Here is a 24,670-nt window from a genome sequence, read left to right on the forward strand (position 1 = left end):
ACTTCAAAAGACCCGATTTCCAGCCATGCATTAGTAGAATAATTCTTCAAGTTTTGCTTAGGACTCCTGGGGGGAATTTAGTTATTTTCAGCCTTTCCCACGATTCAGTTATTTCTGCAACCTAAACATGCGGCTGGACAGTTCTATTTCAGGTGTTCTTTGCAATTGTTGAGCCAGAGAGGGCGGTGGAAGAAAGCCCCGCACCCCAGCTCGAACCAGGGGCTGGCCCTTGTCAACACCCATTTTAGGAATTCTCAGCAGGTTTCCGACAGAGTTCTAAGCAAGTTTCTCCTCAGAGGCCCAAGGCGCTTCCTTTAACGAAAACCCACAGCAAGAGTCCCCACCCCAAGCAAAAGATTCCCCACCCAGTCCAGTGCCGGGAAGATGCCCCACCCAGCGGCAGGCTGGGCCGGCCTCCCAGGCTGGTTTAACTGGTTAGGACGACCGAAGCCTGCTGGCACAAAAGATCTGCACTTCGGGAGCTGAGGAGCAGCCGGCTAGAACGTGGAGAGGAAAGCTCTTTCCTTTCTCAAGACCACCACAGGCGATGCCTTCCGACCGTCTTCGCTGACACTCGCTCGGGGTAGGTGTTACATCCCACCCAGTCCCCCAAGACCAGGAACTGCGCAGGCGCCCGCTGAGCACTAGCGCGGCGCATTCTCTCGCGCGCTCCCTCAGTCTCCTCAGCGAGCCTCTGGGCCGAAGGAATCACGGTGCTTCTTGGGTGTTGTAGTGTCCTTCCTCGACGAAGGGCCCTCACGTAAACTGGGCGTTGGGCATCCAAGAACTACGCCTCCCAGCGTGCTGCGCGCGAGGGCACAGGGCGTTTGCCCTTGACGGCTTTAGCCGTCAGCACAGAGAGGAGGACCCGGGAAGCCGGCAGCGGCGGGAGGAGGGAATGCGCGTGCGCGTTGGGCCGGCTCGTCGCGTTCTGTCCCAATCATTGTAAACAGGCGGAGGCTGGGGCGGGGTGGGAATGGGGCGCCTGAGGCCGGCTAGGGGCGCAGCGCAGGAGGCATCTACGGTGGCTGCGGCGGCACCGTGAGCGCGAGGAGGCGGAGGCGGCGGCTGCGGCGGGCGGGTTGTCGCGCGGCGGCAGGTACAGGTCAGTGGCGGTCAGCGGTGGCGTGCGGGGGTCGTAGCGGTACCCCTCGCGTGCCCGGGGAGTCCTCTTCGCACCCACCTCGCAGCGGCGTCTGTCAGGCAGCGTGCGGGGCTGGGCGCTCGCCGCGCGCGGAGCTGGAGTTGGGGGTGGGGGGCGTGGCTGCCCCGAGTGCGGGTTCATCCCGGGCAGGCTTCTCCCCAGTTCTCGCCCGGTTGCCGGCCGTTCCTCCCACTTGCCGGCCGGGCCTCCCTCGTGGCATCCGCATTTGTGATTTGGTGCTCTCGGGGTCCGGAGGAGGAGAGTCGGGAACCAGGCCCCTCCCCACTTGAGTCTCCAGGCCTCAGGGCAGCTCTTGGGCACCGGAATGGAGGAGAGGGGACTCTGTCTTTTATATAATCACTATTTTTTTTTAAATCGCACCCGGAATATTGACCCGTCTCCAGGACTTGCCCAGTGGACTAGGAAAAGGCTCTTGATGTTTCCCACCGCTGGCACGGAAGCAGTGGGGCTCCTTTGGGTGCTGCGGTCTTTCGTTCAGGTTTCAGTGCGAATGGACGAACAGATCTGGAGTTGAGAATTCTTTTTACAACTCATTTTCAAGTATGCTTGTGCCAAAATGTTCTTATTGAGATCACCTTTTTTTTCTTTTTTAAAATTTATCGTTATGAGAGTGAAACAGGGATTTTACAAAATACTTTACACGGCAGTCTTAACCTGAAATAATTACGGTGTTTCGAGTTTTGGGATTCATTACTTCAGAGCCTCCCTCTTGACCAAGCAGCTTGTTTCCTCTAAGGCCTAGTAGAGTACTTGAAAATAATTAAAATGTTAACTCGAGATATTTTGAATGTGTATTGTAGAAGTACAGTCGTTTGGACGTGCAATTTACCCACCATCTAGCCTCATTAGAAAAGCTTTCACTGAATGTTTTGTAGAGTGGAGTGGGCATGTTCACATGCTGCAGCACTTTCGGTAGCGTTCCATCATACTTGGCAGTTATTCATAAAGTATTTAAGTGGTGATAAGGAGCAAGCTCACTTTTGGTTTGGTGATTATGGAGGCAGCACTTCTAAACGAAAAAAATGGGACTGTGAGTAAGAAAAGTAACCTCACTTGACGCCTTCCTAGTTGTCTTGGTGATTTGATAGTTCCTTTCTGAGTGTTTCTGAAAATGAGTAATTGCTGTAAACTGTACTGGCAGTAGGAGAGGTAGGAAGGAAGTTAGAGTGGTTCCCACTTTTCTCAGTGACCCATAGATTTAAGTGGGGTAGACTAGTTTAACAGTAACCACTGAGAAGTAATTCTTTGAACAAAGTATCTTGAAGCAATATGACATAATTTGCTCTCTCTTCAAAATAGTATCTCTCATTTTAGATCTAATTTAGAAAACTAGAAGTGTTATCAGAAAATGAATATTAACTTTAATTTGTACACTTGTATTTGCACAGATATTTGCTTGGCCAGGGGAGATTGGGCTTGAACATAACCCAAAAGTGTGTTCTTTCTTTTTTGAAAGAAAATTCCTGATAGAAACTTAAGTTAGTATATGTGGAAGGAATAAGGAAGAATGCAGGTCATTTAGTATAGAGGAGTTACTCTATAGCAGGTACTATGCTAGGTGAAGAGGACTTACAGATGGATTAGGCAGTGACCCTGCTTTCTGGGTGATAAGGCTTTATCTCTTACTTGCACTGTTCTCAAGTACAATATGTTTTTAAGATTACTTTGTAGAGAAAGTTTGGGGGTATAGAGGGTGTACAAAGGAGATAGTGATCAGTTTCCTAAGGGAAGAGAAGGAGAGATTGAGGAAGGTGGCAGTGGTAAGGGAAAAGTATGTATAGGAGGGGATGAAAACAGTAAGGATAGGCATTTAGGTTGAAGGAACAGTGTGAACAGAAGCACAGGAGTCTAAGCCTCCATAATGAGTTGTAGGATCTGCAGGCCAAATTATCGATAGTCTTACAGTTGAAGTAGTTTAAACTTTTATCTTGGAAACAAATACAAGTCACTGAGACAGGATAAAGAAAACAGAAGCCTAAGCCAGCTCAGCCCATTTTAACTCCCTGCTGTGTGTCACATTAGGTACTTTATGCTTTATGTCCTTAAACTTGAAGGTTTAGGCATGACTGAGGCAGAAAATGAGGGAAACAAGGGGCGCCTGCCGTGGCTTGGTTGGTTAAGCACTCAGGTCATGATCCCAGGGTCCTGGGTTCGAGCCCCACATCGGGCTCCCTGCTCAGCAGGAAGTCTGTTTCTCCCTCTCCCTCTGCAGTTCCCCCTGCTTGTGCTCTCTCGCTCTCTGTCAAAGAAATAAATAAAATCTGAAAAAGAAAAAAAGAAAATGAGGGAAACGAACTTAAGGCAGAAGGAATGCTGGATGTGATTAGAGAGAGCATGGAACACTTTGAAGAGCTGGAAGTTGTTCTCTGCAACTATAACATTGGGTTTATGGTGGTAAGTAGCACATGAGGCACACAGATCGATCCTTGAGTATTGCATGACATTCTAAGGATTCTCGAATTTTTTCCCTATAGGTAATAATAGAGTTTATGAATTTTAATCAGGAAAGAGTCATGATAAGGTTTTCCTCTTAGAAAGATCATTCTGGTATTGTAGAGTGCAGATTTCAGAAGGGATGGAGGGAAGATAAGGCAGGGTGCACAAAGACTGGTTAGGAGTTTCTGTAATAATTGAGATGACAAGACCCTAAACTAAGGTAGAGTCGTTGGAGATACAAAGGGATAGGTTAACAGTACAGTACAAACTGTACAAACATTTAGAAGGTAGGATCCATAGGATTCAGTTACAATTGGATTTTAACTTGGGTCATTGAATAGACAATGGTAGAGAACAGTTGACCCTTGAACAATGTGGGGGTTAGGGATGCCGACCCCTCTTGCAGTCTAAAATCCATGTATAACTTTTGACCACCCCCAAAACTTAACTACTCAACTACTGTTGACTGGAAGCCCTACAGATAACATAAAGTCAATTAACACATATTTTGTATGTTATATGTATTATATGTATTCTTACAATAAAGCTAGAGAAAAGAAAATGATACTGAAATTATAAGGAAGAAAAAGTATGTTTACAGTACAGTACTGTATTTATTGAAAAAAGACCACATCTGAGTGGCCCCACACAACTCAAACCCATGTTGTTCAAGGATCAACTCTGTACTGAGACAGAGGAAGAGGAGCAAGCTTGGGGAGTAAAAGTATTTTAGCTTTTGGATATATCGAGTGGGAATTGTCTATGAAACATCCAGGTGGAAACATTAACTACAGAGTTGGGTGTGTGGGTTTGGAGTCGAAGAGAGAGGTCTTGCTGTGAGAGTCAGCAGACTATATTATAGGTGGTAGCTGAAACCTTTGATTTACATAATACCATGTAGGAAGAGTTTACCAATGGAGAATAGTTCTGGAAATAGACAATGGAGAACATTTAAAGCCAAATTGAGGAAGAAGACCTGGAAAGGGAAATTCCTGTGTGTTTAGAGATGCAGAGAAATCATGAGAAAATGTCATAGAAGCCAAAATGGAATCATTTCAAAAGGAAGCTATGCTTCACAACCAACTCCAGAAAAAAATTAAAATTTTTTAAAAAGGAAGTGATACTTCAAATGCTTTGAGAAGTTGAATAAGACAAGGATTATTAGGAGTCGGTTGAATTTGATAACTAAGTAAGAGCAAGTTTGTCACATTCTACCTAATGCTACCATTTGGGGAAGGAGCTAATTTCTTTGAATTGAGAAGTTAATGGGAGATCAGAGTGAAGAAAGTAATTGTGGATTAGTTCAAGAATAAACAAATCTTAGCTGTGAACGGAAGAATGGAAAGAGGTGTTAGATGGTAAAAAGGGTTAAGAGTGATTTTTAACATGGCAAAGACTTGAACCTGCTTTTTTCTTATGACAGTTTAATTGAAATGTACTTCATATAATGTAAAATTCATCCTCTTAAAGTGTACAATTCAGTGGTTTTTAGTATATTAACAGAATGGTGCAGCCATCTCCACAGTCAACTCTAGAACATTTTCATTACCTCAAAAAAGAAACCTTTTACTCATTATCAGTCACCATTCCCTCTCTTCCCACCCATTAGCAGCCACTGACATCTGCTGTCTCTGGATTTGCCTCTTCTGGACATTTCATAGAAATGGAGTAACATATATGATCATTTGTGACTGACTTCCTTTACTCAGTATAATGTTTTCAGGGTTTATCCATATTATAGCATATGTCAGGACTTCATGTCTTTTTATTGCTGAATAATCTTCCATTGCCTGGTTACACCATGTTTTGTTTATCCATTGATCAGTTGGTGACTATTTGAGTTGTTTCTACTTTATGGCTTTTGTGAATAATGCTGATATGAATATTCATGTGCGAGTTTTTGTGTGGATGTATGTTGCTCCTAGGTGTATACCAAGGAATAGATATGGTTACTCTTATGTTGTACATTTTGAGGAACTGCCAAACTGTTTCCCAAAGCAACTGCACCATTTCATTATGCAGTGTAAGGATTCTGATATCTCCACATCTTCACCAACACTTGTTATTTTCTGGCTTTAAAAATTTTAGCTGTTCTAGACATTTTTCCAAAGAAGACATCCAAATGGCCAACAGGCACATGAAAAAGTGCTCAACATCGCTCGGCATCAGGGAAATCCAAATCAAAACCTCAACGAGGTACCACCTCACACCAGTCAGAATGGCTAAAATTAACAAGTCAGGGAACGACAGATGTTGGCGGGGATGTGGGGAAGGGGGAACCCTCCTACACTGTTGGTGGGAATGCAAGCTGGTGCAACCACTCTGGAAAACAGTATGGAGGTTCCTCAAACAGTTGAAATTAGAGCTACCATTCGATCCAGCAATGCACTACTGGGTATTTACCACAAAGATACAAATGTAGGGACCCGAAGGGGTACGTGCACCCCAATGTTTACAGCAGCAATGTCCACAATAGCCAAACTGTGGAAAGAGCCAAGATGTCCATCGACAGATGAATGGATAAAGAAGAAGTGGTATATATACACAATGGAATATTATGCAGCCATCAAAAGGAATGAGATCTTGCCATTTGCAATGACGTGGATGGGACTGGAGGGTATTATGCTTAGTGAAATAAGTCAATCAGAGAAAGACATGTATCATATGACCTCACTGATATGAGGAATTCTTAATCTCAGGAACAAACCGAGTGTTACTGGAGTGGTTGGGGGTGGGAGGGATGGGGTGGCTGGGTGATAGACATTGGGGAGGGTATGGGCTACGGTGAGCGCTGTGAATTGTGCAAGACTGTTGAATCACAGATCTGTACTTCTGAAACAAATAACGCAACATATTTTAAGAAAAAAGAAAAAGAAGAAGATAGCAGGAGAGGAAGAATGAAGGGGAGTAAGTCAGAGGGGGAGACGAACCATGAGAGATGATGGACTCTGAAAAACAAACTGAGGGTTCTAGAGGGGAGGAGCATGGGGGGATGGGTTGGCCTGGTGATGGGTATTGGGGAGGGCACATTCTGCTTGGAGCACTGGGTGTTATGAACAAACAATGAATCATGGAACACTACATCAAAAACAAATGTAATATAGGGTGATTAACATAACAATAAAAAATTAAAAAAATTTTAGCTGTTCTAGTGGGTGTGAATTGGTATCTCATTGTGGGTTTGATTTGATGATGATGACCATCTTTTCGTGTGCTTTTTGGCCATTTGTCTATCTTCTCTGGAAAAATATCTATTCAAGTTCTTTGCCCTAAACCCCTAAAATTGGGTGGTTGTCTTTTGTTGTTGAGTTTTAAGAGTTCCTTTATGTATTCTGGATGTTAGACCCTTATCAGAATATGATGTACAAATATTTTCTTCTGTTCTTCCCTTTTTACTTTCTTGATAATACCCTCTGATGTACAGAATTTTAAAATTTTGATGAAATACATTTTATCCATTTTTTTTCTTTTGTTACTCATGATTTGGTGTCATATCTAAGAATTCATTGTCAAATCCAAGGATGTGAAAATTCACGCTATGCTCTCTTCTAAAAGTTTTTTGGTTTTAGTGTTTATGTGTTGATTCATTGTTGAGTGAACTTTTGTGTATGGTCTGAGGTGTGGGTCCATTTTCTTGCATGTGGAAATCCAGTTGTTTCATCCCCATCTGTTGAAGTGACCATTCTTTTCCCATTGAATAGTCTTGACACCCTTGTTGATAATCAGTTGACCATAGATGTTGGGTTTATTTCTGGACTCTCATATCGATTCTATAGGTCTGTATGTTTGTACTAATGCCAGTACCATATTGTTTTGGTTACTCTAGTTTTGTAGTACCTTTTGAAATCAGGAAGTGTGAGTCTTCCAACTCTGTTCTTTTTGATTATTTTTTTGTGTGTGGCTATTTAGGGCCCGTTGCAATTCCATATTAAACTGAAGATCAGCTTTTCCATTTCTGCAAAAGAGATTGTTGGAATTTTGATAGAGTTTACATTGAGTCTGTATATCCCTTTGAGTTACAGCAATACTTTGCTACTTCCAATCTGTGAAAAGGCTGTAGTCTCTATGTTGTATCTTTTACCCTTGCAAATGGAATTTTTTTTTCCTTAATTTCATTTTTGTAATGTTTGGTTTTAGTGTGTGGATGTATAGTTTATTTTCTGTCTTCATCTTGTATCCTGTAATTTTTTTAAACTCATTTATTAGCTCTAATAATTTCCTAGTGTATCCTTACGGGTTTTCTGTGTAAGATCATGTCATCTGTGAATGAATAGAGACAGTTTTACTTCTTCCTTTCCAATATGAATGCATTTTATTTTATTTTAAAGATTTTATTTATTCATTTAACAGAGAGCATATACATGGGCAGGGGCTGGGGGGAGAGGGAGCAGACTCCCTGCTGAGCAGGGAGCCCAATGTGGGGCTAGTAGTTACTTTTACCAGGACCCGGAGATCATGACCTGGGCTGAAGGCAGATGCTTAACCAATTGAGCCACCCATGCGCCCCTGCATGCATTTTATTAATTAATTATTTTTATTTTCATAATTGCCATTGCTTGAACTTCCAGCTCAGTGTTGAATAGAAGTGGCGGGGCAGACCTCTTTGTCTTGTTCCTGGTCTTAGGAGGAAAGCTTGCAGCTTTTCCCATTAACTGTAATGTTAACTGTGGGTTTGTCACTGATGCCCTTTATCAGTTGCCTTCTATCCATAGTTTGTCAGATGTTCTGTTAAATGTTTGTTAATATTTCTGCATATTTTTTAAGTAAAAAATTTTTTCTATTATTGATTTTCAGTGTCATTTCATTGTGGTCAGAGAACATAACTTTGTGTGCTTTCAATCTTGTAAACTTTATTCAGGTTCAGGTTTGTTTGTGGCCTAACATATGACCTGTGTTGAAGAATGTTCCAAGTGCACTTGAGATGAATCTGTTTTTTTATGCTGTTGTTGAGTGGAGCGTTCTGTAGATGTCTGTTAGGTCTAGTTTGTTTAAATATTGTTCAAGTCTTCTTCCTTTTGGTGTTTTGTCTAGTTGATCTGTCCATTATCAAAAGGGGGATATTGAAGTCTTCAACTATTGTTGAACTGTTTCTCCTTTCAATTTAGTCAGGTTTTTGTTCCATGTGTTTTAGGGTTCTGTTATTAGGTGTGTATACATTTTTAATTGTTATCTTGTTGACAGACCTACCCTTTTATCATTATGTAATATTCTTTGTCTCTTGTAATAGATTTTGTCCTAAAGTTTATTTTGTTTGGTATTAGTATAGTCAGTCATCCCAGCTCTCTTTTGGTTACTGATTGCATGAAGTATCTTTTTCCATCCTTTTACTTATTTTTTTAAATTTAATTTTTTAAGATTTTTTATTTATTCATTTGAGAGAGAAAGAGAGCATGTGAGAGTACGAGCAGTGGGGAGGATCAGACAGAGAGGGAGAAGCAGACTCCGTGCTGAGCAGGGACCCCAATGCAGGGTTCAATCCCAGGACTGTGGGATCATGACCCGGGGCAAAGGCAGATGCTCAGCTGACTGAGCCACCCAGGCATCCCCATCCTTTTACTTTCAACTTGTCTATTAGAACTTGAGTCTCCTGTGGGCAACATATAGTTGGATCTTTAAAAAAAAAAAAAAAACCGTTTTGCCACTATCTGCCTTTTCATTTTGGGAATTTAACTTATTCACCTTAAAGTAATTACTGATTAGGAGGAACTTCAGGCCTATTGCAGTTTGTCTTCTATATGTTTTATATCTTTTTTATTCTTTAATTCTTCCATTACTACCTTCTGTGTTTCTTTGCAGTGTATTTTAATTCCTTATATCTTATTTACTATATGTTTTTGAGTTATTTCGTAGTGGTTGCCCTGGGATTACAATTAACATTTTAATTTGTAATAGTCTGGTTCAGATTAATACCAGTTTAATTTCAATAGTGTATAAAAACTGTACTCCTATAGCTCCACTCACCCTTATGGTGCTTTTGTCACAAATTGTGTCTTTATACATTGTATGCCCATATGATTTAAAATTGTTGCCTTATGCAGTTGTCATTCAGATCAGAAAGGAGAAAAGAGATAAAAACGAAAAATACATTTTTAAAATTTTTTGAAGATTTTATTTATTTGAGAGAGAGCATGCATGCGTGCACAAGTGGAGGCAGAGGCAGAGGGAGAGGGACAAGCAGACTCCTGGCTGAGCAGGGAGCCCGATGCAGGGCTTGATCCCAGGACCCTGAGATCATGACCTTAGCTGAAGTCAGACACTTAACTGACTGAGCCACCCAGGTGCCCTGGAAAATACATTTATACTGTCTTTTGAAATTGGTATGTCTTTTATATTTACCTATGTAGTTACTTTTACCAGTGTTCTTTATTTTTACATGTGGATTCAAGTTAATTACTGTCTAGTGTCCTTTTCATTTCAGTGTGAAGGACTCACTTTAGCATTTCTTGTAGGATAGATCCATTAGCAATGAATTCATTCAGATTTTCTTCCTCTGAGAATTATTTTTTTTCGTTCAATTTTGAAGGATAATTTTACAAGATAAAGATTCTCAGTTGACAGTGTTTTTTCCTTCCAATACTTTATGTCATCACACTGCCTTCTGGCCTTTATGGTTTCTGATGAGAAGTCAGCTGTTAATGATATTGAGGATCCCTTGTATGTGATGAGTCACTTCCTTCTTGCTTCTTTCAAGATTCTGTCTTTGTCTTTGAACTGTTTGATGAAGATGTGCCTCAGTGTGAATTTCATTGAATTTCTTCTGCTTGGAGTTTGGTGAACTTCTTGGATATATAGATTAATATATTTCATTAAGTTTGAGCAGTTTTTAGCCACTATTTCTTCAAATATTTCTGCTCTTTCCTCTCTCTCCTCTCCTTTTGGGACTGCCATTATGCTTGGTGTGTCAGATGGTATCCCACAAATCTCTTAGGCTCTCTTATATTTTCTCCATTAATTTTTATGTCCAATCCCCAGGCTGATATATTTCAGTTGACCTATCTTTAAGATCACTGGTTCTTTGTCCTACCTTCTCAAATCTGCTGTTGAGCCTATACAGTGAATTTTTCATTTCAGTTATACTTTTTAACTCCAGGATTTCTATTTGATTTTTTTTAAAGATTTTAGTTATTCATTTGAGACACAAAGATAGAGAAAGAGCATGAGCAGGGAGAGAGGCAGAGGGAGAAAGAGAAGCAGGCTCCCCCCTGAGCCAGGAGCCCGATGTGGGGCTCAATCCCAGGACCCTGGGATCATGACCTGGGCCGAAGGCAGATGCTTAACCATCTGAGCCACCTAGGCGCCTCTATTTGATTGTTTTAAAAATAATTTCTCTCTCTTTATTAATATTTTTAATCTGGTGAGACAGAGTTCTTATGCTTTCCATTAGTTCTTCAGACATAATTTCCTTTTGCTTTTGAACATACTTAAAACAGATTTAAAGTTGTTGTCCAGTAAGTCTAATGTCTGGGATTCCTTAGGGAGAGTTTCTAGTGATTGCTTTTTTCTCCTGTAATGGGCTCTTCCTTCTTGTTTCTTTACATGCATGTAATTTTTGTTGAAATTGGACATTTTGAGTATTACAGTATGGTAGCTGTGGAAATTAGGCTCCTTTCCCCAGAGATGTTGCTACTTGTTGTAGCTGTTCTTAGTTTGTTTAAGAACTTTCCTGAACTAATTTTGTAGTGTATACATTCTTTGTCATGTGTGCCCATTGAAGTTTGTGTCTGTGTTCTGTCAGCTAATGATTGGACAGGTGTTTCCTTAAACATTTGGTACCAAAAACGTCTCCCAGTGTCTTCAGAAGGGTGTTGTGCTTATGCTGGAATATTTTATTCCCTGAGCACTCAGCCGCTTTACAACTCTGGTTAGCCTTAATTTGCTGTTTGTGTAGAGGTCAGGGTCACCCAGAAGTGAGAGTGTAGGGACTTCTTGGGTAGGATAAACTCAGCAAGATCTACACTGGGAATCTTAATCAAACAGTTGAAAGACAGAGACAAAGAGAGAATCTTGAGAGAAGCAGGAGTGAAGTGACTCCTCACATACAAGGAATCCTCAGTATCATTTAACAGCTGACTGTTCCAACATCTTAGCAGAAACCATAGAGGTCAGGAGGTGGTGGGATGACATATTAAAGTCCTGAAAGAAAAAAAACTGTCAACCAACAGCTGGCAAAATTCCTGGGCATGTGCACAGCCCTAGGCATACATGTTGTGTCCTAGATTCCCAGAAATCTGTTGAAGCTGTTCAAGGTCCTTATTTCTCAAAATATCTCATTGCCCAGCCTTTCTTCCCAAGGTTTTTGGTCAGTTTGTTTGCGCCAACTGTTATTCATTGTGTCAGGCAGCAAGCGCTGAAAATGTCTGCTTGCATATGTTTTCAACAAACATCCTTTGTGTCCTGTAGTGACTTTAGCCTGGGGGAAGTCTGAGTTAGCAGCATTAGGTGAGTTAAAGCAAGACTTTTCACACATCTTCCAGGGAGCCATTAGATTGGTCAAAACAAATGATTTCAGTTTGTTTGTAAATGAGATTTGTTTTGCTTACCAGTACTAAGAATGTGGGCTGTTTTCACAGCCACCACTGAGCTGGGGAGCCCAGGATAGGAGGAGAGTAAGTTAAATGCCACAAAGCTCTATGTTCTTACCAAGATTTAGCTGTTTTTCTTGAACCAGTACTCCCTGGATTGCTACAAGCTTTTGGTTAGTTTCTGGTCTTCTGGAAAAATTGATTCTGACAGTTTTTAGTTGCTTTTGCTGTTTCTTATGCCAGCATTTTGCCAACATTACTCCCATCTATTTATCATACTACACTTGTTGTTAGGCTACCTGTTATTAGTATAGTTCAAGTGAATTTCATATTTCATGTAGCATACAGTGTGTCAGTATATTCTCTTTCTCAGTGCTTTATTTTTCAAGGATTTTAGGTGCTTAAAGAGATGCAATATAAATAAAGGTTTTCTGGCTGTTATAAACACTACAGTAAGCACCCTTTAATTACATTTTTGCTTACTTTGTGTATTTGAGGGTAAGTTTTTAATAGTGGAATTGCAAGGTGAGAATATTAGTTTTTGATAGGTTTTGCTAAATTGCCCTTTTAAATGTATCAGTTTACACTTTTACCAGTAGTGTCTTCATGCCTTTCTATTATTGGGTATTGGACTTGTTCATCTTCAGAAAATTGTGGTTGAAAAAGGGTATCTCTTTAATTTCCTATTCCTTCATTTTTAAAATATCTTTTTAAAAAAGATTTATTTATTTATTTTAGAGAGCGAGAGAGAGATAGTGGGGGGGAGGGATGGAGGGAGAGGAAGAGAGAGAGACTTTTAAGCAGATTCCCCCCTGAGCATGGAGCCTGATGTGGGGGTTGATCTCACAACACTGAGATCATGACCTGAGCCAAAATCAAGAGTCAGATGCTTAATTGAGCCATCCAGGCACCTCCATTTTTAAAATGTCTTTTTTGTGTATTTTGTGTTTATATGTTTTGTCTTTTTTTTTTAAAAAAAATTTTATAAAATATTTGTCATGTTTTAGGGGACGCCTGGGTGGCTCAGTTGGGTGTCTGATTCTTGATTTCAGCTCAGGTCGTGGGCTCAGGTTTGTGAGATTGAGCCTTGTGATAGGCTCTGCACTCAGCGGGAGTCTGCTGGATTTCTCTCTCCCTCCCTCCCCCCTGTTTGTGCACTCTCTCAAATAAATAAATAAATAAATCTTAAAAAAAATATTTGCCATGTCTAGTGCCAGTATTTTTTTTTCCAAGTTTCTTTGTGGCTTTTTAAATTTGTTTATGATGGGGTGCCTGGGTGGCTCAGTCAGTTAAGCATCTGACTCTTGCTTTCAGCTCAGGTCATGATCTCAGGGTCATGAGATCGAGTTCTGTGTTGGGCTTGGTGCTTAGCGGGGATTCTGCTTGAGATTTTCTCTCTCCCTCTCCCTCCCCCCTACCCCCTGCTTGTGCATTTGTGCTTATTGTCTCTCTCAAAATCTTTTAAAAAATGTTAATGATTTGTAATAAAACTATAAAAGAATTTGTTTATGATGTTTTAAAAATGTACTTAAGATTTTTTGAAGGGTTTTCAAATGGACAATCAAAGAGAAAAGGCAGAAAAAGCTTTGTTTTTCATAGTCTTGTAAGGGGGAGAAATACAGTTTAGAAAATCTCAAGCTTTGTCCAGACATCTTTATGCCCTTTTTTTCTAGCACAATTAGATATTGGCTAGTATTACTGCTTACTGAGTACCTACTGGATATGAAGAATTTCATTTTATTTAATCTTGGCAATGCCTTGCCAGATGTCAACATTCTTTTGTACAGATAAGGAAATTTGGTCCCTGAAAGGTGATGGCATTCAGTCAAAACCCATAGCTGTGTTCCAGATGGAGCTAAGATTTGAATCCAGATCATCTCTCAAATTCCAGAGCCCATATACTTCCTATTTACCAAATTATCTCTCCATTAGGATATTTCCCAATTTCCTTATAGAGAGAAGGGGGCCTGAGTGATAATACAAATGTGTTTTTCTCAGCCATTAAAAGATACTACCAAAGGAATAGCATTTCTTTTATGTTCTTGCAGACATGTTTAATACACATACAAAGAAAGTTGTATGTATAAATATGTATACTTTTAAAAAAGATTTTATTTATCTTAGAGTGTGCATGCATGAGCAGGAGGAGGGGCAGAGGGAGAGAGAGAATCTCAAGCAGACTCCACCCTGAGCCCGGAGCCCAACACAGGGCTGGATTCTGTGGCCCTGAGATCATGACCTGAGCTGAAATCACGGGTAGTTCTCCCAGCCAACTGAGCCACCCAGGTGCCCCTAAGTGTGTATACATCCTAAACAGGCTTTTTTTTTTTTTTTAAGATTTATTTATTTTAGAGAGAGAGAGCATGCAGTGATGAGGGGCAGAGGGAGAGGGAGAGAAAGAATCCCAAGCAGACTCCTGGCTAATCGAGGAGCCTGATGCAGAGCTCAGTCTCATGACCCTGAGATCATGACCTGAGCCAAAATCAAGAGCTGGCCACCCAACCAACTGAGCTACACAAGCACCCCACTATTCTAAACAGTTGTAATACATGGAGTGAGGGAATTTGTATTTGTTCAGCACTTGCTGTGTGCCAGGTACTAGGCCTGTTTATATTTGAGTGAAGTCCTTAAAACTGGTTGCCTTGAAAAGTTGTATAAATATTTAAAAGTGAAGCTTTTACCTAAAAGGTTATTGAAAACAAAAATACTAGTAAAACTCATTTGGAATTGCTTTCAGAGCTAATACCATGATGTAATGAAGTATAGCAGTTCATTTTGAACTGAACATTAAATTAATTCAAAAGCACTAAAAATTGTGACAGGTTGAGAATAAAACTGCATACTATTGCCATTGTTCAAAAATGGGGTGTGTTTGTCAGTTATAGAAACAGTGGTTTTGTGTGACCAGGACTTTCCTCTTAACCTTTTCATAAATAGGAATGTTTCACCAACTTGCCAGTGATGGATGCCTTTAGATAAATATAGTTGGATAAGGAGCTACTAAAGAGAAAAAAGAGAGCTGGGGAAGATGAGGAAAGAAAGCTCCCCTTCCCTATACTGGGAAGAAGACTTTGTAAGGAAGATTCATAAATTATAGATGTAATTTTAAGATGTTGGTAATTTTAAGTAGTTTCTTCCAAAGTTGAAATAGTGAATCAAGAACTTTGACTTTCTGCTTAGGAAAATTATGGGAAACAGTGTGAATATAAAACTGGAGAAAAGGCTCATTGAAGTCCATTTTGTTATCCTACTAGTATGGTAACAAACAGTTGAAAAGCAGCAGATACCATCTAAGTTTTTCAACTTAAGTTTAGCATTTTAAGAAAAGGTGTATTATGAGTATATCATAGTCTTAAATGTATATCTAATATACATTTATACTCTTATTTCGTATTTAATGAATATAAATAATACTCTTATTTGGTATTTCAGTATTAATATACTTTTAAACGTATATTACAAAGTATATCATGACATTAAATTTAGCTTCCTCAGGTTTTTCTAACATTACTTTTTTTTTTAATTAAAAGAAAATTTAAAGCAGTTTTAGGTTCAGAGCAAAACTGAGCAGAAGACAGAAAGATTTCCCATATATCCCCTGCCCCCACACATGCATAGCCTCCCCCATTATCAGCACCCCACCCCACCGCCCCCCCACCAGAGTGGTACATGTTATGCTTGATGACCCTACATTGACACATCATAATCACCCAGTCCATAGTTACATTAAAGCCCACTCTTGGTGTTGTACATTCTTTGGGTTTGGACAAATATGTTATGACATGTATCTGTCATTATGGTATCACACAGTGTTTTCACTGTCCTTAAAGTCCTTTGTGCCCTGCCTGTTCTTCCTTCCCTGCCTCCTCCACCAGCCATAGCAACCATTGATCTTTTAGCAGTTTCCATAGTGTTCTACCTTTTCCAGAATGTCATATAATAGGAATCAGTACAGTATGTAGCCTTTTTAGATTGGCTTCTTTCACTTAGTAGTAGGCACTTAAAATTCTGCCTCCATTTAAGATTTTACTCATTTATTTTTAGCACTGAATGCTATTGTCTGGATGTACCACAGTTTATCTGTTCACTTACCGAAGGATATCTCGGTTGCTTTTAAGTTTTGGCAATTATGAATAAATGTAATTCTCTTAAGTTAGCTGCCATAAACATTTTTTTTTTTTTTAAGAGAGAGAAGGCAAGAAAAGCTAGAGTGTGTGTATGCAAACGGGGGCAGGGGGGCAGGGGCAGAGGGCAAGGGGAGGCGGGGGAGAGGGGAGAGAGAGTCCCAAGCCGACTCCATGCTGAGCATGATCATGACCTGAGCTGAAACCAAGAGTCCAGTGCTTAGTCAACTGAGCCCCCCAGGTGCCCCAGCTGCCGTAAACATAATATATATAAACGTATACATAAACATATGTATATGTTTTTGTGTGTTCGTAAGTTCTCTCAACTCATTTCGGTAAATACCAAAACACCAAAGGAGTGTGATTGCTGCATAGTATGGAAAGAGTATGTTTAGTTTAGTTTTATTGGAAACTGCCAAGCTGTTTTCCAAAGTGACTGCCATTTTGCATTCCTACCACCACTGAATAAGAATTCCTTTTGCTCTATACCCTTACCAACATTTGATTTTGTCAGTGTTTTGGATTTTGGGCATTCTAATAGGTATGGTTCTTTTTTTTTCTTATTTTGGTAGTTTTTTTAGATTGAGGTATAAGTGATATACAACATTATATTTATCTCTCAAGTGTACAATGTAGTGATTCCATATTTGTATACATTGCAAAATGATCACAAGAAGCCTAATGAACATCTATCACCATATGTAGTTACAAGAACATTTTTTTAAAGAAAAATAATTTTTTTAAAAGATTTTTAAAGATTTTATTTATATGAGAAAGAGAGAAACAGACCACGAACAGGGAGAGGGGCAGAGGGAGAAGCAGGTTCCCCACTGAGCAGGGAGCCCGATGCAGGGCTTGATCCCAGAACCCTGAGATCATGACCTGAGTCGAAGGCAGACATTTAACTGACTGAGCCACCCAGGCACCCCTAAAGAAAAATAATTTTTTAAAAATCTAGATTTGTTTTATCAGATTCATCAATTTACAGTTCCCTAGTGACATGATATGGAGCATTTTCCATGTTTGTCATTTATGTATCTTCTTTGGTGTCTTCTTGTCTTTTGCCCATTTTTAAATTGGTTTGTTTTCTTATTGTTGAGTTTCAAGAGTTCTTTGTACCTAACAGTCCTTTATTACAGTGTAATCTTTTATGAATATTTTTTCCAGTCTGTGGTTTGTCTTCTCATTCTTGGTCTTAAGTCTCTTAATATTTATGTTCACTCTCCCAGTCTCCCTCCTTCCCCTCTCTTTTTCTTGCAAAGTATTAACTAAAGAAACTAAATTTTATACCCTATAGATTTTGAGTCTTAATCAGTTTAGGTTTTGTTTGCTTATTTTTGCAAGGCTGGTGTGTGTATCAGAGAGCATATTAAGGTGTGGTTTCTTTTTTTGTGTGAGATCTTAGCAGCCATTGAAAATCGTTGCCAGTATCCATTTTTAAGTTGCTGATTAATTGGCGATAGTCCTTCATTTCTTTATTAGTTGGAAGGTTTTGATCAAAAGAAACTTGTTGCATCAACACTTTGTATAGGAAATTCAGAATAAATTTTTTCCCTTTTATTTACCAGCTATTCTATATAATGAGATGGTTCTCTAGCATCCTCCAGAGTGACCAGTGACTTTTATTGAGTATCATTATGAACTCATGGATTTAAATATACTTGATATATTTTAGTTCGTTGCAATTATTAATTTTTGGCCTGTGGGAGCATCTTCCAGTTGGCTTCTGAGTCCTTTCTTTTGACTTGATTCCAATCATCTTTTCGTAACTTTTTACTTTCTTTTATGACATGATATTTCAGCCTCATTGTGTATATATCCTGCTCTTAGACGTGATGTCATCCTAATGGGAATACCTAATAGTTCCATGTGCTTTTAAGTTATGTGGTTAGATTCCCACAACTTAATGTGTATTTATGATGACAGTTTAGTGGACATTTGAAAACAAATACACGTAAATTGAAAGAGAAAATATTTTTATTTCACTCTTAAATAACTAAAGTTAATGGTTTGCCTGTGCCTGCTGGATACTATACATAGTAATACTTTGTAATCAGATTGGACATTACCACTCTCATTTCTTGTCTCATGTTGATTTTCACATGGTACTTAAAAAAAATTGTGGCAAATACTCCCCAAAATCCCACTTCACAAAGATATGTCATTGAAAGGAATGTTGCTCGGCCTAATGTTGAAATTGACCTTCTTTTAGGTGGTAGTTTGTACAGTGTCTGACAGATGTTGGGTGCTACTGTTTATCTCAAATTGAAGATACCCCATGGCTCCTGTATGACTTGATTTATGATGCTCTGGGTGCCTCAGTGCACTCTTTGGGAACCATAGACTAGATGCTTCTGCCCAGTTTCTATTGTAACCAGTGGTGTGCATTTTAAGATTATTGCTTTGTTTTTTTTCTGTTTTTGTTTTGTTTTGTTTAGTACCGAACACGGGGCTTGAACTCACAACTTCCAGATCAAGAGTTGCATGCTCTTTTGACTGACTGAGCCAGCCAGATGCCCCCAATAGTGTGCATTTTAAAAGTTATTGTTAAATAAAGTTTGTTGGTCCTTCCACTCTCCAAATGAGTTCTCATTTAAGATTTGCTTGAGGGGCGCCTGGGTGGCTCAGTTGTTAAGCATCTGTCTTCGGCTCGGGTCATGATCCCAGGGTCCTGGGATCGAGTCCCACATTGGGCTCCCTGCTCAGCGGGAAGCCTGCTTCTCCCTCTGCCATTCTCCATGCTTGTGTTTCTGCTCTCGCTGTCTCTGTCAAATAAATAAATCTTAAAAAAAAAATTTTACTTGAGGATAGATTATGTGATTATGAAATATGGCAGGAAAGAGTCCTGTCTCCCCACTCCCCCAAGAATATACCATTCCTTTATTTTTTATTTTTTATTTTTTTATACCATTCCTTTAAAAATGTTCTGTTTCTCTGTTAAGTATGGAATATTTATTATGATTTTTTAAATGAGAAAACTTTTTTGTCCTCTGTATTAGAGTGACAGCTAGTGATAGCACTTTTGATTTTGTTTAAAGACAATAGTCCAGTGTGGGTTTTCCCCTGATACATACATACTCTTTGATTTGGACAGCTGTATGTAGGACTGAATTGTCTTTCACCTTGGAGGCAGAAGGTGGAATTATTTCCTATATATTTTGGCTGCTCATTTCTAACACCTGACTTACTTACTTTCTTTCTCTCTCTTTCTTTTTCTTTCTTTCTTTTGCTTTTTTTCCTAAGATTTATTTATTTATTTTAGAGAGTACATGAGTGGAGGGGGGGAGGGACAAAGGGAGAGGGGAGCAGACTCCCCGCTCAGCAGGAGCCCAAGGTAGGGGGGACTCAATCTCAGGACCCTGAGGTCATGATCTGAGCTGAAACCAAGAATTGGGACGCTTAACTGACTGCCACCCAAGTGCCTCAGCAACACCTGACATTCTAATCCTGAGTCTGAACTTCCACTTTCACTTTAAAGCTTTGCTTTTTTTTTTTTTTAGAAGATTTTATTTATTTGACAGAGAGAGCACAAGCAGAGGGAGAGAGAGGGAGAAGCAGGCTCCCTGCTGAGCAAGGAGCCCGATGTGGGGCTCGATCCCAGGACTCTGGGATCATGACCCAGGCCGAAGGCAGCCGCTTAACTGACTGAGCCACCCAGGCGTCCCTAAAGCTTTGCTCATTTATTATTATTTTTGATACTGAAGTCTAGTTGACACAGAATGTTACATTAGTTTCAGGTGTACAGTATAGTGATTCCACAGTCTGTATGTTATAGAGGGCTCACCACAAGTGTGGCTACCATCTGTCCCCACACAACTACCATCGACTGTGTTCCCTATGCTGTACCTTTCATCCCTGTGATTTATCCACTCCATAATTGGAAGCCTGTACTGCCTACTCCTCTTTACCCATTTTGCTTAACCGCCCTTCCTCCTCCGCTCTTCCCCTTTGGCAATCATTAGTTTTGTTCTCTGTATTTATGAATCTGTTTCTTTCTTTCTTAATTTTTTTTTTAAAGATTTTATTTATTTATTTGACAGAGAGAGACACAGCGAGAGAGGGAACACAAGCAGGAGGGTGGGAGAGGGCGAAGCAGCCTTCTCGCTGAGCAGGGAGCCTGATGCGGGGCTCAATCCCAGGAGCCTGGGATCATGACCTGAGCCGAAGGCAGATGCTTAACGACTGAGCCACCGGGCGCCCCTATGAATCTGTTTCTTATGCTCTTCAGATTTTGGTCTCATCTGGAGGTTGATTTTACAGATTGCATTATGTCAGTTTCTTGAACTAACTTTAGTTTGTTTTCTTGTCATTAGTTGTGGGTTAGATGTCAGCATTGAAAAGGCATTCATACGTTCATTTTCATTGTAATGAACTTCAGAATTTTACATTTTTATATTTTCTTTTAATATATATCTTGTTTTAGGTATATTGTTTTAATCAGTGACACTGAGAATGTTGGGAAGCTGAGTGGAAAACATGAAATCACTGTCATTCAGCGAATTTCTGTGAGTGGCATGTGGGACTAATTACTGTTTATTTGTTTGGATGAGAAACTAAAGATTAAGTCTGATAATATATAAGAAGGGTACAGAAACAATAACTCATGTAAGTGTAAAATCTCTATTAAATGTGGGCCTAAACAAATGTTAGTAGATTTTAAAGGACTAATTATGTAACAACTGAATTGGATGGCAAGTGGTCTGTGGGGACGTGCATGAGAAATTGTTGTCAAGCCTGTAAATGTGAATACTAGTTTGCATTTCCTGGGCACAGGTCATAAACCTCAAACATACTATCATGGGAGGAATTTCACTGATGATGATATGAACTCTAAACCTTATGATATGAACAGCTTCATCTGAAGGATTATATCTGTCCCATTTTATTGATAAACTTAAAACATTTTTTTCTTGGACAATAATATTCATATTTTAAGAGAAATCCCCTTTTCTTTATTTCTTTGTAATTTTTTAAAAATTTATTTGAGAGAGAATGTGTGTGTGTGCAAGTTGGGGGAGAGGCAGGAGGAGAGAATCTCAAGCAGACTCCCCACTGAACATGGAGCCTAACATGGGGCTCAATCTCAGGACCCTGAGATCATGACCTGAGCTGAAATCATTCTCAGACACTTAACTGACTGAGCCCCCCAGGTGCCCCTTTTATTTGATTTTAAAATAAGATTGGCAGTATTCTTTTTGTAAGACATGATTTTTTTAAGTTTTTCTTAAAGATTTATTTATTTAAGAGAGAGAGCATGAGCAGGGGGAGGGGCAGAGGGAGAAGTAGACTCCTCACTGAGCGGGGGAGCCTGATGCGGGACTTGATTCCAGGACCTGGGGATCAAGACCTGAGCTGAAGGCAGACGCTCAACCAACCGAGCCACCCAGACGCCCAATTTTTTTGTTTTTTGTTTTAAAATTGTATCAGAAAAATGCATAAGATAGTTTAAGATATCAAATAGTACTCGTGCAGAGACTGTTGTCCATAGAAGACCTGCCTGCAATGTCCGTCCTTGGCTGGTGTTGGAGAACTTGACTGTTAAGTTTCCTACAGCATGTAAAACTTTTCCCAGATTAGAATAGTCGCTTACTGTGTCTTACTGTTGGTAGAAGCAGTGTGGTTTCTGCTGAATACCTGCTTTCTTTCTGGGAGTCTGGAATTCTCCTACATGCTAGGCTCCACAAAGACCTTGGAGTTGTCTGGCAGGAGTTGTCTGGCAGACAGCACTTCACATCTTACTGTTGTAGAAGAAGAGTTCAGCTTGTTTCTGTGACCCCACTGCAGGAAGATTCTTGGAAGCTTGAGTCTGGTGTCCCCTGGACTTCTCTCCACTTGCCTTTTCCTTTGCTGTTTTTGCTTTGTATCCTTTCATGTAATAAATATCAGCCATGAGTATGACTCTATGCTGAGTTATGGGGGTCGTGGGGTGACCTTGGAGGCCCCCCAATGCAGTACTGAAAAACAGTGTAAAACCCTGTCTCATTCTTGCACCCCCACTCTTATTTTTTTCCTTTTAGTGATTTCTTTTGGTATTTATTTCCTTATTTCTAAATGATATACTTAAACTGCCTTTTTTTTTTTTTAGATACCAGTTTTAGTTGTGGTGTATTAACTGGGTGTTATGGTAGGCGATGATTTAGGTCTGATAGCCCTTCCTGAATTCCCTCTCTTTAGCCCTCTGATATAATCATGCATATCACAATGTTTGATTGAATCAATGTTCATTGACTGGACAAATATTATGTAATGCTGAGCCAGGCAATAGAGTACAATTTCATTTTCTTATCTTTTTCTCTTTTCCTAACAGTTAATGGTTATCTCTTATTTTTAATTTGTTTTTCTATTCTGTTCCTATGACAGATTTATTCCAAAAGCTCCAGCAGCTCTTTACCAGATCTTACTATTCTTTTCCACGTGGTCAGAGGTCTGTAAATCCCACTGTCCTCAGGAGCTCTTCTTCCTCCTGTGTCACTGTGAACTGTGTCACTGGTTGGTCACAGGCCTGCTTTTCCTGGGGCTGCCTTTGCTGCTTTCCAAGGTTGCACTCAAATCATTGGAATTCTTGAGAAAGTGACACTGTGTGTCTGAAAATGTCTTTATTCTACCTATGTGCTTGAATGGTTGTTGGAACTAATTTTCTTTTCAGAGTTTAGAAGCTGTTTTCTTTATTCTCTTTCAATTTCCAGTGTTCCTGTTGGCAAGTTGTCCCTGATCCTTTGTAAGTGCTCTTCCTGGAGGAATCTATTTTAGTATCCTCTTTGTATCCCATTGTGCTCTAAAACTTCATAATGTGCTTTGGTGTGGGTATCTTCAATTATGGTGTGGCGTGCTTAGTGGTCTCTTGTGATCTGAGCACTCTTGTCCTTTATTTTTTAAGCTTTAAATAATTTTTATTATACTTTCACTTTAAACCGGTAATAAAGGTGCTCAAATCAAGATGAATTTTAATTTCATCACACAGTCTTATGCATCTTCCTTCTTAGGATTTTTCTTTTTATGTTTTATCAAAGTTTCCCAAGGCTGAAGTAATTTTACCTGTCACAGAAGAAGAATACCATCTCAGATCAGCTGAAATGGCAGCTCCTGGAATTTTGCCACTGATCTTGGTTAGCCAAGTCCTGATTGTGTAGACCATTGCAATTTCAACCCAAGCCTTGGGGCATTAGGCAGAGTCCCTCCCCCCACTTTTTATTTTTAGAATTTATTTGAGAGAGAGAATGAGAGAGAGAGTGAGGGCACATGAGAGGGGGGGAGGGTCAGAGGGAGAAGCATACTCCCTGCTGAGCAGGGAGCCTGATGTGGGACTTGATGCTGGGACTCCAGGATCATGACCTGAGCCAAAGGCAGTTGCTTAAGCAACTGAGCCACCCAGGTGCCCAGAGTCCCTTTTTGTAATAAAGGTTTGTCCTTTAATTCTGAGAAAATTTCTATGTCATTTGAAGAATAAAATGTATGTGCAGATACTGTTCGCAAAATTTGGCATTCCTAAATAGCAGGTTAATACTGGGTAGAGGTTCAGTATGTAATATATTAATGAGCCAGTATTTGGATTCTCTTGTAGAGATTTAGGTTGGAGACTCTTAGTTTACAGCTTACTTTTAAAAACTATAAAAACAAGGAAAAGCTGCTTCTGAATTTTAGCTTGATATTTATGAATAAAGAACATTTATAAAATGCTGAATTTGTTTGACTTGTAAACTAGTTCAGCAGGTTATTGGTTTTCTGGAATAGGTCTTTTTCTGTGTTGATATTATCAAGTTTAATCAACCATTAGAGTTACTCTTGAAAGCTTATTCTGGGAGACTTTAATTTAGCAATCTTTCTTTCTTCCCTACTTATATTACTTTGTTCTTTTGCATGGGTGAGTGATTCTTATTACATGTACAAGACAATTTTAAGAATTAATGTATATCCTAGTTCTTTGGAGAAAAAGTAAATGTTTTTATGCCACTGTTTAGTTAAGTTTGAGTCCAGTTTTATGAAACTTTTTTTTTTTGCTTTACCTCAATTATAACTGTCATAAAAGTGCTTTCCACTTTTAACTTAGTACTTCTTGTCAGATACTGCAGGAGTAACATTTTTTACCTTTAGTGCAACTCCTGCATCTGTACAGTATTTTTTATATGCCACATATATACTTTACTATTTTAATGTTTGTGCATTAATATTTTCAATTTGTTTAACCACTTTGCTGCTAAGATTTTGCCATCCCATGCCCATTTTTTCCTTTACAGTTTTAAACAAGTTTCTTCATTAAAAACTGGTGATAAGAAAAACCCATTTTTCTAAAAAGATTTTATTTGAGAGAGAGAGAATGAGAGAAAGAGAGCATGAGAGGGGAGAGGTCAGAGGGAGAAGCAGACTCCCCGCTGAGCAGGGAGCCTGACGCAGGACTCGATCCCAGGACTCCAGAATCATGACCA

The 24,670-nt window shown here is 39.6% G+C and overlaps 1 protein-coding gene across 3 annotated transcripts in view; it reads left to right on the top strand.

Moving 5' to 3' along the window:
• Positions 1-410: 410 nt before the first annotated feature.
• RALBP1 (ralA binding protein 1) overlaps positions 411-24,670 on the top strand; it is a 65,622-nt gene continuing 41,362 nt past the window's right edge. For 2 of the 3 annotated variants that reach the window (XM_088019712.1, XM_028123924.2), the window contains exon 1: positions 961-1,105. The gene's annotated coding sequence lies outside the window, so the exon portion shown is untranslated. Of the gene's footprint in view, positions 584-960; positions 1,106-24,670 lie in introns of those variants that run through there. The other variant, XM_088019713.1, reaches the window with a different exon arrangement.

Source organism: Eumetopias jubatus, unplaced genomic scaffold, assembly GCF_037043125.1.
Source record: "Eumetopias jubatus isolate StellerSeaLion01/CBP00866 unplaced genomic scaffold, mEumJub1_p1.0 scaffold_16, whole genome shotgun sequence".
NCBI lineage: Eukaryota > Metazoa > Chordata > Mammalia > Carnivora > Otariidae > Eumetopias > Eumetopias jubatus.